Source organism: Ictalurus punctatus, chromosome 5, assembly GCF_001660625.3.
Source record: "Ictalurus punctatus breed USDA103 chromosome 5, Coco_2.0, whole genome shotgun sequence".
Taxonomy (NCBI): domain Eukaryota; kingdom Metazoa; phylum Chordata; class Actinopteri; order Siluriformes; family Ictaluridae; genus Ictalurus; species Ictalurus punctatus.
The window spans coordinates 24051815-24064238 of record NC_030420.2 but is presented as its reverse complement, the minus strand read 5'-3'; the positions used below and the strand labels follow the sequence as shown (position 1 = coordinate 24064238).

General features: G+C 40.7%; 1 protein-coding gene across 1 annotated transcript in view; it reads right to left on the bottom strand.

Moving 5' to 3' along the window:
• Window positions 1–12424, bottom strand: part of agbl4 (AGBL carboxypeptidase 4) — a 358369-nt gene that overhangs the window by 178397 nt on the left and 167548 nt on the right. The gene's annotated exons all lie outside the window — the stretch shown is intronic.

Genomic DNA, 12424 nt, shown 5'->3' with positions numbered 1-12424 from the left:
TGCCATTCTAGGCATTCAGTGTGTTATTATACCGGCAACACATGATTGACAGGGTTTAATATCAAATGGCATTTTTATTGAGCAATTTTCAATAAAAACAAACAAACAAGCAAACACAATATAAGACAGATATAGGTTTGGTGCAGATACTTGCACAAAGTGGGAAAAATGCACAGACTGATGAGAAAACAACATAAATACCTTAGATATTTTTAGATTGCAAGAAGAAAAACAATCAGGTCAGAGAAGTAGCAATCATGAACACATGTCAAACTCCTAAAGTCAGAGTTCCACCACTGTCTATGGCCAAAACAAACACAAATTAGTCTTGCATCCCTTTGCCTAGAGTTGGCTCTGCTTTCCTGTGATTGCTTAGGCAACAACTGTTGCACATCTGTAAATGTGCAGCTCACCAAGTCTGGGTGCTTGGCCCCCAAAAATGCTGCTTGCATTTATTCTTCTTCTTATTATTATTATTATTATTACCATTATTAGTCAAGTTCATAAATTAGATACCTTTCCCTCATCTTCAAGGTAGAACTGGTGTTATGACATAGTGCATTTAACCCCTGTGTACCATGTTAAATCTTCTGCCTATCTCAATTTCCCACATACACCCTCTCCATCCGGCCTCCGTTAACACCTATACGCAAAGAGACACATCCACAATCAGCCTGATGTTGAATGACATATCTGTAATACCGGCATTTATGTGTGGGTCTTACTGATAGAAAGTGATAGATAAACTGACAGCCAGTGAATAGACACTTTGTTAACAACATAAATATCGTGTTATTACCAGTGAGTGAACTCAGATTGCCGTGTTTCTCACCTCATTGAACTCTTTAATCAGAGTTGAAGACATGAGAGGAGCAGCCACAAAAAAATGGGCACCGATTCAACTTCCCGTGAGAGTAGGAAAAAAGCAGCAGCGCACCATGCCAACCTCTGCCGGTTCTGCACTAAAGGCTGGTAAGACAAATGACACTCATTCCCGGACCATGCATTTAATCACAGCCGCTTATAATTAATGCTACACTCCATTGCCCAAACAAATATCTTTGTCAAGGTGCATGTTGCTGTACAAGTCATTCTCCTGTTCTCAAAGGCATGATAGCAGTGATGCTATAATTGCCTCTGTCCTGAAGACTCCACATGTACGGGGCACCAATTCATCGTGAAAAGACCTCGCTGCCATCCAACGAGTCCATAAAATATTTTATCACTCTGTCATTGGCTAAACTTTAATAAAGCCTGCGACCTTGTGGGAATGCACGAGGGAGAAATTAGGTTTTGTCGTACTGTCGGCAGATGCGGCTCACTACCATGCAGGGGTCCTTATCACAGCCCCACTTAATTACCTGCTTTAATTTGAACTGTTTTTAAAATGACCCCCACACCAGTGCAAGACAGGCTGGTTTAATTAAACAAATGAATTCTGTGCTTATCTAATGAGATCAAGGCACTCATTTGTTACAGCAATAGTTAAGAATGCTGATAATATTATCTGTGGACCTCAAACTGGGTTTTACTGCGCAGGAGGAGTAGTGATCTAATCTCCCATTTTTGCTGTGATGTACATCGGCTTATCAAGGTCTATAATATCAGATTAGGAGCAAAAGACAAATTCACTTGTTCGTGTATAACCAATTTGCGCCCAATTTGCATTCTTCGGAGACACGTCACATGACCTCACACGAGATACGCAGATAAAATTCATATTCATAATAAGACATTTTTACTGAATACATTTATCTCACACCCATGATCAGGGTAATGTAAGACTAAAGGGAGAATGTTTTGATGGCATCACATTGCTATAGTCAGTAAACAACCATTAATTAATATCATTCATATTTTACTCCACACAGCTGAGTCATACAACATGGTGCACTTATCAGACAAAACACATCATTTCAGATGAAGTTTACAGAATACATATGATATAGTAAGTAGTAGCTGTCACCTTTTATTTCTCCTCTTCCCTATATCATCAGAACCCCCAGCATTACGAACACACACCAGGGCCAGCACAAGTACTTCCAAAATCATAAACACAAATGGCATAAAAAGTAAGACATTAACATAATGCAGTAACTTTATATGTATGTGTTTAGTGCTCCAAATATCTGTATCTATATTCGGAGTTGCACATGAAGTGGACATGGCCTAAATCAGAAGCCTACCACTATGCCCTAGGAAATACTGGATAACCCAGCTGTAGAAGTGCGACCACTGTCAGCATGGTGTGTGACACTGACTGTGACACTTCCTCGACCTCAGCTACATCAGGGATTTCCCTACCATAGAAAGGCTTCGGTGCAATGCCTGAATGTCTTGAGCCAATGAACGTAAAAATGCATTTAGGTGACATATCAGAATGAATGTTAAAAAAAAACAAACGCTGAGAGTTCTATGCTCTGACAAAAAGAAATGGAGAGGTGGCTTGATCTAAGACAGAAAGGTAAACTGGCAATAGGAATGACCTGCAAATCAACAATCAGTGTTTTGATAACCGTTTGTGTGATTGGTGTGTGACAGATGCTCGGGATGGTAGTTACAACCATCGACTCGGATAAGTAAGTTGCAATCCATCAATAAGATAAGCCTCAACAACTCAATACACTTTTTTTGTTAGTGAGTAATTCCTGTGGGATGTTAACAACAGCGATAGCAGATAGGGAAAAAGATATAACTAATGTAGCCTATTCTACAACTAAAGAAATTGTTAGCCTAGCTAACTTACATGGATATTCATGTACTGAATTAAGTTACGTTAGCCAGCGAAGCCACTGTAGTTAATCGACGTTAGATAAAGATACCTCGACTGAACTAACGTTAGTATCTAAAACACTGTCCCAAAACGCAGCTGAGAGCGTCCCAAAAGAAACTCAGGGCCTACTCCATAGGATTATTATGTAAAACAGGTGCGGAGTAATTAATTTCCAGTAAATTTCTTAACATGTGTAAATGTTTGTATTAAAATAAAAATATTCAACTACTGAGACATAAACTGAATTTCACAGACATTTGACGAACGGAAATGGAATGCTGAGTGCCTGAACAAAGGGGGGGTCAATATTAAAAGTAACAGTCAGTATGTTGTGCGTCCACCAGCTGCTTTAAGTACTACAGTGCATCTCATCCTCATGGACTGCAACAGATTTGTCAGTTCTCGCTGTGAGATCTTACTCCACTCTTCCACCAAGGCATTTGCGAGTTCTTGCTCATGTCTAGGGAACACATGGTTACACGTAATTTTCCACTGCAAGGATGATCGGATGTCCTTCCTGTCTCCCTGTAGCACTGTCTTCGGCATCTTACATTACAGACATTGCAGTTTATTGCTCTGGCCACATCTGCAGTCCTCATGTCTCCCTGCAGCAGGACTATGGCATGTTCACGCAGGTGAGCAGAAACCCTAGGGAGTTTTCTTCTGGTGTTTTTCAGACTCAGTAGAAAGGTCTCTTTAGTGTCCTAAGTTATTGTAACTGTGACTTTAATTGCCTACCGCCTGTAAACTGTTAGTGTCTTAAGGACTGTTCCACAGGGGCATGTGCAATAATTGTTTATGGTTCACTGAACAAGCATGAAAAACATTGTTTAAACCCTTTCCGATAAAGATCTGTAAAGCTTCTTTGGATTTTACAAAATTCTCTTTAAAATACCGTCTCCTGAAAAAGCCACGTTTCTATTTTTGCTCGTATAGTTATGAAGGAACGTCTCTATTTGTTTTGCGAACTTCACATCTGACCAATCGCTCGTGCTTGCCTGCGTAAAAGTAAAAAAAACCCTCCTTTTCACGCAACTTTTGTGTTGCATCCCACGGGATACCAGTCATGATATGCACCTCTAGCCTCAACCAGCTACTTTGTAAAAATAAATGAATAGTTCGTCATCTATTCGTGTTTGCATTTTGTAATTCTTTGTATATCTTTTTTGAAAACATTTATCTGTTCATAACGACCTTAATGACCTTGTATTCGGTAACAGTCCTAATAAACAGGCAGCAAGGTCACGATGAGAATATCACAAACTAGGAAAGTCAAACAATGGAGCTAGGGAAAAGGAACATAATCACAACTTACACCAGTAAGATTTAATTAAAAAAAGAGTCAAACAAGACAGAGGAATATTGATGAGCCACCTAATAAATCAATAAACAAGAACTAGTTAGAGGTGATATTGAGCAGAAGGTGTTGATGCAGATGAGGGTCAATCGGACTGGTGAGCAAGCCAGTGAAACATGTCCTAGGGCATAGACTCTGTGTGATCCAAACCAAAAATAACTGAAGTCTACACAAAGGACATTGGGAGAATACTCATAAAACCCATTGTCAGGATCATTTCAAACTAAAGCATTGAAAAACAAGTGGTTCAAATCTGTTCTAAATGCCTATCATTGAAGCTACCAACTGATGGTTTGTTCCTATAAATATTTAACATTAACTATATGTAGTTATCATGACAGAGGTGACCTCAGAGATACAGACAGTGCAGCAGAGATGGCTGAATGGAGCATTTCAGTAACTGAGGCACCAGTACGCTGAAACAAACCAGCAACAAATGGTGAAGGGTAGCACAGAACTTAGTCAGTGCAGGGACTTTCTTTTGACTCTGGGCTCCAAATTGTTATTTATCTCTTCAATTTGTAATAATGCAACATGGCAGGCAATTAGTTTGTAAAATGGGTTCTTTAGTGATTAAGATTTGTGTTTTATGTAAAAAAAACACTTTTTTTTTTTTTTTTTTTAAAACACAGTGTCTGTGTAACCATTGATTTTTCCTCTGAGCAATTGCTGCAGCCATCTTTGCACTGGAAATAAGACAGGCTTTTTAATGGCCATTTAGTACTATGCGCAATAAAAAAGTTGATAATTAACAGCCAACCTAATTATTAAATCACTAATTTGAGATACAGCGGCTTCCGAAAGCATTCGGACGCCTTCACTTGTTGTGCACCTTATTGTATTATAGATCAAATTTAAAATGGATTAAATTGACTATTTTGGTCATTAAAGTACACACAATAATCCATAATGACAGAGCAAAAACATGTTTTTAGACTTTTTGAAAAACCAAAAACTGGAATATCTCATTTAGCTACATATTCAGACCCTTGGCTAACACACTCCAAATTGAGCTCGAGTGCATCCTGTTTGCTTTGATTATCTTGAACTTGCCTGGAGTCCACCTGTGACAAATTCAACTGATTGGACATGATTTGGAAAGGCACACACCCATGTGTATAAGGTCCCACAATTCATAGTGCATGTGCAAAAAAAGTCACGTGCAAGGTTAAGTGCAAGGAACTCTCCACTGACGTCTGTGATCAAACTATGATGGCACATATCTGGACAAAAGGTATTAAACTATTTCTAAAGGCTTGAATCTTCCCAAGAGAACAGTAGGGTCCATCAGAGGAGTGGGATGCTTCCTAGAACTGGCTGTTTGACCAAACTCAGTAACCGGCCAAAAAGGCCAGTGGGACGCGTCCTAGAACTTTCTGTTTGACCAAACTCAGTAACCTGCCCAGACGGGAAGTGGGACGCGTCCTAGAACTGGCTGTGTGACCAAACGCAGTAACTGGCCCAGAAGGGCAGTGGGACGCTTCCTAGAACTGGCTGTTTGACCAAACTCAGTAACTGGCCCGGAAGGGCCGTGGTCAAGGAGGTGATCAAGAACCCAATGGCCACTCTAACAGAACTTCAGAAATCCTCCGCAGAGACGTGAGAACAGAAATACTCCCTCAGTCAGGCCTGTATGGTAGAGATGGAAGCCATTCCTGCATAAAAGGAATATATCGGGCACTTAAATGGCTCTGAGAGCATGAGTTAAAGCATTTGCTCCTTTCAGCTGAAATCCAAGCACTACATCTGGCAAAAGCCAGACGGAAGTAAATGCAGACAGTCCGTCTAAAGATGTCTAAACCCTTGCTAGCCAAGTGTGCTTTTCTCATGCAATGCATTAATCCAGATGTTAGCTTGCTAGCTAGCCAGCTGTAGCAAAATGGACATAAGTATGCTTTCACACTCTGTATAGATAACATCAAACCATTTTGTTTAAATGTGATTGCTTTCCTTTCACTTTCAGCGGGAACTAAATTTTAAACTGCAAGAACTATATCAAATCCTGTGGTTTACAGAAATATACACTGATCAGCCATAATATTAAAACCACTGACAAGTGACGTGAATAACATTGATTATCTCATTACAGTGCCACATGTGAAGGGGTGGGATATATTACGCAGCATGTGAACAGTCAGTTCTTGAAGTTGATGTGTTGGAAGCAAGAAAAATGGGCAAACATTAAGATCTGAGCGACTTTGACAAGGACGAAATTGTGACGGCTAGACGGCAGGGTCAGAACATCTCCAAAATGGCAGGTCTTGTGGGGTGTTCCCGGTATACAGTGGTTAGTACCTACCAAAAGATAATGGGCCCTGCCGCACTGAAAATTGTTGTTCAAGAATGGTTTGAGGAACATGACAAAGAGTTCAAGGTGTCGACTTGGCCTCTGAATTCCCCAGATCGCAATGTAATTGAGCGTCGGTGGGATGTGGTGGACAAACAAGTCAAATCCGTGGAGGCCCCACCTCACAATTACTGTAGAGGATCTGCTGCTAAAGTGTTAGTGCCAAGTACCACAGCACACCTTCAGAGGTCTCATGGAGTCCAGAGACAGGTCAGAGCTGTTTTGACTGCACAAGGGGGACCTACACAATATTAGGTTTAATGTTATGGCTGATATAATAGAAGATGTGAAATTCTGACCAGAAATAGAGAGAGAAATCGGGAAATAAACACGTCTAGAGCTGCATACAAATCGGTTTGGTTAACTTGCATCAGCGAGTAAAATCTCACCAGTTCTTCCTAATTCACCACTGCATCTTGTTCCTCAAAAAACCTGGGAAGTTTCACACTGTAAACTTGCCAGTGAATATATTCACACCCCCATTTCGCTTTGCATATGATAGAAGGAGGGGTGCACTTGTCAAGTCAGCTTCCTTCTCCTGCTTGCTTATCGAGACCTATATAACATATGTTGCGCAACAGTGCATGCTGGGGCTTCACTGAGCTGTCTATATTTATAATGGGGGAGTGTGAGAGGAAACATCAGCTCAGTGTGACAAAAAGCAAATCATGAATTGTGGTTTGCAGCAGATTTGCAAAGGATATACGCCATAAACCAGTGGAAACAGGGATGCAGGGGCTTATGGGAATGACAACAAAGTGAGAGAAGAGAGATATGCGCTGAGGGAAAATAGCCTCTTAATGGCCACCCCTCCTGCTAGCATGCAAATGCTATGTTTTGCAGTGCACCCAGGATGGTGTAGACTAGCAACAAATTAGCATCAAACTACCCACACATTACCACCCTCTTTCATCTTCAAATCGCCTACATCAGGAGGTCCACATTTGCTCAAAAAAATGTACCACATCCAGTTTGCCTGTTGCTAGCCACACTAATATACAGTGTCTACTTATCATTTATAGCACAGGATGAGAGATATAATGGTATCAGCACATCATTTCACATAGCATCGTGCAACCGTTGTTTCATAACACGGAAATTTGACGATGATATGACAACTGTAACTCGAAAATGTCAATTAAAGGTGTATTTCTAAACATGCTGTTGTGTCATGGTTCACTCTCATCACGTTGTTTCTATAGGCAGATAAGGAGATCGGGGATGAGCGTCTCCAGTCTGTTGCACAAAGTTGTGGTATTGTGTTTATAATCCGCTACAACAGCTGAGGACACAACAGCGACAGCAGCATGACAAATAATACCTGTGCTCAATTGCACACTCGAGATGTTTTACACCTGATCAGAAGCCTTAATGAGCTGGCACTGAGACAGGAGGAGAGAGGAAGGGGGAAAAAAAGAGGTAGAAAGAGAGAAAGAGAAAAGAGTGAGAGATCTATGTGAAGACTCTGTGTGCTCTTCAGAAAGCCTGGGGGTGGGAGTGAAGTCTCTCCAGGATTCAGCAGGCTGAACACATGGACGCCGTACAGCTCCTCTCGCAGATAGAGACAGCTGCAGTCCTGACAGCCACTGACAAATGAGAACCTGTTAAAGCTAAACAGCTCACTCTCAGGGCCCCTCGCCCCAAATAAAAAGAGCTCCCACACACACAAGCGCACGCTCACACGGCCAAACTGAAGAGCTGTCAGCCACAGGAGAGGAGAGAAGAGCGGATCCCCTCTGGCTATGACATCACACACACGGGTGCGAAGCTTGGCAGGGGGCTTGACTGCAACACCACATCCATCAGAGAGGAGAAGGCATGGAACAGCATAGGCAGGGAAAAGAGGGACTATTCATGTGACATGTCATAAGCATGACATAACGCCAAGGCAGAAGTTTGGCCTGGATGATATGTAAGGAATAAAACACGACAGGGCGTGCTCGTATAAGAAAATAATCATAGACAGGATGATATGATGCCATCCGTCGCAAGGTGGGAGTTACCCGAAGTTGATTCCTTTCCTATAGCAACATGTCCTGAAGTGTCTTATTCCTCTAATGCCACAGACATGTTCCAGAATTTAACAATTTGAATTTACTAATAAATGACACGTGGAAATTTTTAACCATTTCTAGTTACATTCAATGCTGTGGAAAATTCCACAAAAAAGAAAAAAGAAGATTTTTTCTGTTCTGTTATGACTTATCTTGTAGCAGCTATAAACACGTCATTCTCCTCATGATTCTTTTTTTGCTCTCGCTCTTGAAGTTATAAAGTCCACACAAAACAGCAGCTTGTCATGTTACCATTAAACCAGAAGGATTATTTCAAAGCACTGACACTGGAGAGTCCTTCCATAAATGTTAAATTAAAACACCTCCTTACAACAAACCATATTAATGATTACATATTCTCTTTGTCTACTAACAATACTTTTAATCTGTTCATTATTAGTCTATTATGTGAAGCATCTACTATAATAGTCCCTGTGAATGAGTTGTTACTATACAAAGGATAACGTATTAGAACGAGCAAATGAATATAAACCTACAGCTGACAATATTGTCATAGCCATGCTTTTATAAAAACTTAATCAATACCTTCTTTTTATTATTATTATTATTATTATTTCTTTATTGATTTTGAATATTTAATGAACAGAGATATTTAACACAACAAGCAAAGAGAACAAGAGTTGGGCAAATAACAATATCAATAGTTATAACAATTAAGGACTGAGGTGTAATTGTCACGTATTCCACGAAATGAAGGTTAGGACGGATGCAAGTGCAGATAAGAGCTCTTAATGAAGAGACACAGGCAGACGAATCCAAATCATAAGACAATAGTGTGGTCAAAAACAGGCAAAGGGTCAGGCGATCAACAAACAGGCATGAACGAGGCAAGGCGAGAATCGAGAACGAGAGACCAGAAACAAGATCAAAGAACATGAATCAAAACTAGGAACAGGGTACAAACGCTTAGTTCGGTGATGACACGCAATACTTCGCAAAGTCATTGTTTTCAAACGGTCTCTTTATACAGTGGATGAGAGTGCTGTGAATTGGATGTGAGTGTTTCTGCAGTCCATGGTGGCCATGTTTGTAGGCCGCAGTGCAGGATGGGAATGGTAGTCACTGGTTTGCTGTGATATGACGGTAATAAAAAAAAAATTTACAAAGCAATGCAATAAAGGAAGTGTGTGTGTGTGGGGGGGGGGGACAATTATCTTCTGTTTCAAACTATGGTCAAACTATTTTCTCAGAACACTTCCAGCTGGGTTGGACAGATGGCCAGAGGCTCATAAGAGGCTTCCATATTCTCAGGAAATCCTCTCCCTTGTTTTTGTTTTTTAAATTGTTGCCGTCGTTCCAGTCGTAATGTCTTATTCAAATTTTGTTGAAACAGATTGAATGTTGGAGGTCTTTGCTGGTTCCAACTGAGCAAGATACACTACTTTGCTTTGTGTGATATTATGCCAATCCTCTTTGCAGATATAAGGTCAAGCGCCCCTGTCCGGTTCTGTTCTGAAGATGTGGTGTAATGTCCAGTGTAATTTCCAAAACCTTGATTTAACCTACACCTTCTGATCAATAACATACAGCATATACAATACTCTTCTCTGACACTTGTGTGCATATTACTTTTATTTCTATGTCCCACTGTTACTCACATAAACATTAAGTAACTAATTGGAGTCTATATGATTTATTATATTATTATTCATTTATACTATCCTTGTACGTCCATAGTTACATACGTCATTCGCTATAGCTTTTCTAGTTTTCATTCACCGTCTCTGCTGTCTTGCTGCCACTTTTCAAGCACACGTAAATACGTGATACATGTTGTGTATTGTGAAAATGCTTCAACGTTCATGATATGTTTTGCAAGATCGAGACAGATTTATCTGCACTTTAGAATACTTCAACTTAAACTTATTAAAGTGCTGTTCCACTAACTGTATTCAGGCCTCTACGTACACCTACACATCAATGCCACACTCCTCATTTAAACATTTAAACCATGCTGTTTCTCATATGCGGTCTACTCTATTATTCACTGAGGGGAAAAAAAAAATCCATGGCTGTTGTTCATGGGATATAACAAGCTATAACAAAACTTAAATCAAAGTGGTGGTTGTGATGACAGATGTCAGCAGAGGACTTTTACACGACCACCTACCAGTGCTGCGTACCACACAGATATGAATAATTGCAAACACCAGCTGCTAAAGGAAGACGAAGGATAGATAGCTCGATACCATCATAGTCAAAACATTAGCCACATTACACAAGGGAATACACTTAGCGTATTACGAAGACACCAGAAAGAAGAGTCTCTGAAAAATTTCGAAAAAATCTTGATCCTCATTCTTGATTCTCTTTCCTTTTGTATTACGCCTGTATACAGCAATCGTACAATTGTGTCACACTGTTGCAGCAGGTAGTGTTGCCGCCTCACAGTGCCTCAAAGCTCTTCATCTGTGTGAAGTCTCACATGTTCACCCTGTGTCCTTATGGGTTTCCTCCAGGTGAACTGGCTACTCTAATTTGCCCCTAGGTGTGAATGAACATGCAAATATGTGTATGAGTGATGCGATGGCCTGGCATGCCATTCAGAGTATTCCTGCCTTGAACCCAGTGTGCCTGGGAGAGACTTTGGATCCACCGACACTCTAATGAAGCAGTCACTGCAAACGAATGAATAAAAAACAAACATCGCACAAAGGGAATGCTCTCCACATACTCTGTCGCGTACCCACTCCGGCCCTCGTATGGGAAAGACAGATACAGCGTCACAGGGACAACCATATTGCAAATAGACTTATGCAGCTGGCTACTATAATAATACAGTACAAACACTTATTAAATATCAATGTTCACTGAAACCACATTCAGAAGACATTCAAGTGGAAAAATCACTTCTACTTTAGTTCCTAAAAAAAAAAAAGCCTCTCTGAGTCCATTGACTAAACTGGCTCTTTATGGTCTCTTTATCATGAGTCAACAATGTGCTGGAGAATCTAACCTCACTTGTTCAAATTATGTTTCACCCAGAACTCCACAAAGCTTAGAATCTCACTAAACAGACTTTTGGGAGGTCAAGGAATTTTTTTTTAAAGATATAATGAGGCAGTGGATAAGACTGTGGGCTACTCATCAGACTGATAAGCAATTGAGCAAGGCCCTTAAAACTCTCGGCTGCTGTGAACCTTCGTTGACCTTCGCTGATCCTGCTCCGTCCACAGTTTCCTTTTATATCGCATTATGGTGGTGGACCTCGGATGGGGTGTCGGAGTTTGGGATTGTCCGATAATATCGGCCCAATTGACATTTTACGCTCAAGACAGTTAAGCCAAACGCATGGTACATACCTTTTAAAATCTCAGAACCGCTGTCCCTTTCACATCACATGAATTTAAACCTTTACAATCAGTTTGTTCGGTAGATGTAGGTGTTTGCGTGCTACATGATCGCTCACAGATGAGTCTCGCACACTACACAGTTTTTCACCTGGAGAAATCCTCACATTCCTGATCTCTAAATCCCAGCTTCACTTGAAAATAACTGCTGTCCATCATGTGACTTTTTGACTTTCTTGGAAACGGGGGGGGGGGGGGGGGGGGGGGGGATGTGGAGGGAATATTGGTTTGGGAGACACGGGCAGCGAGGATTGTCTGTTCAGCAATGGTCCTCCGTGGTTAGGACTACTGATCAGAAGGTTGTGAGTTCAAATCCCAGCACTGCCAACCTACCACTGTTGGTTGGCACTCCTTGAGCAACCCGCAACTGCTCAGTTGTACAAATGAGATAAATGTAAGTGGCTCTGGATAAGGGCGTCTGCCAAATATCATAAATGTAAATGTGAAAATCTATAGAAGTATAGACAAAAATGAGCTAACTTGCTTATATAAACATTCGGATATGACATGGCAAATAATTTC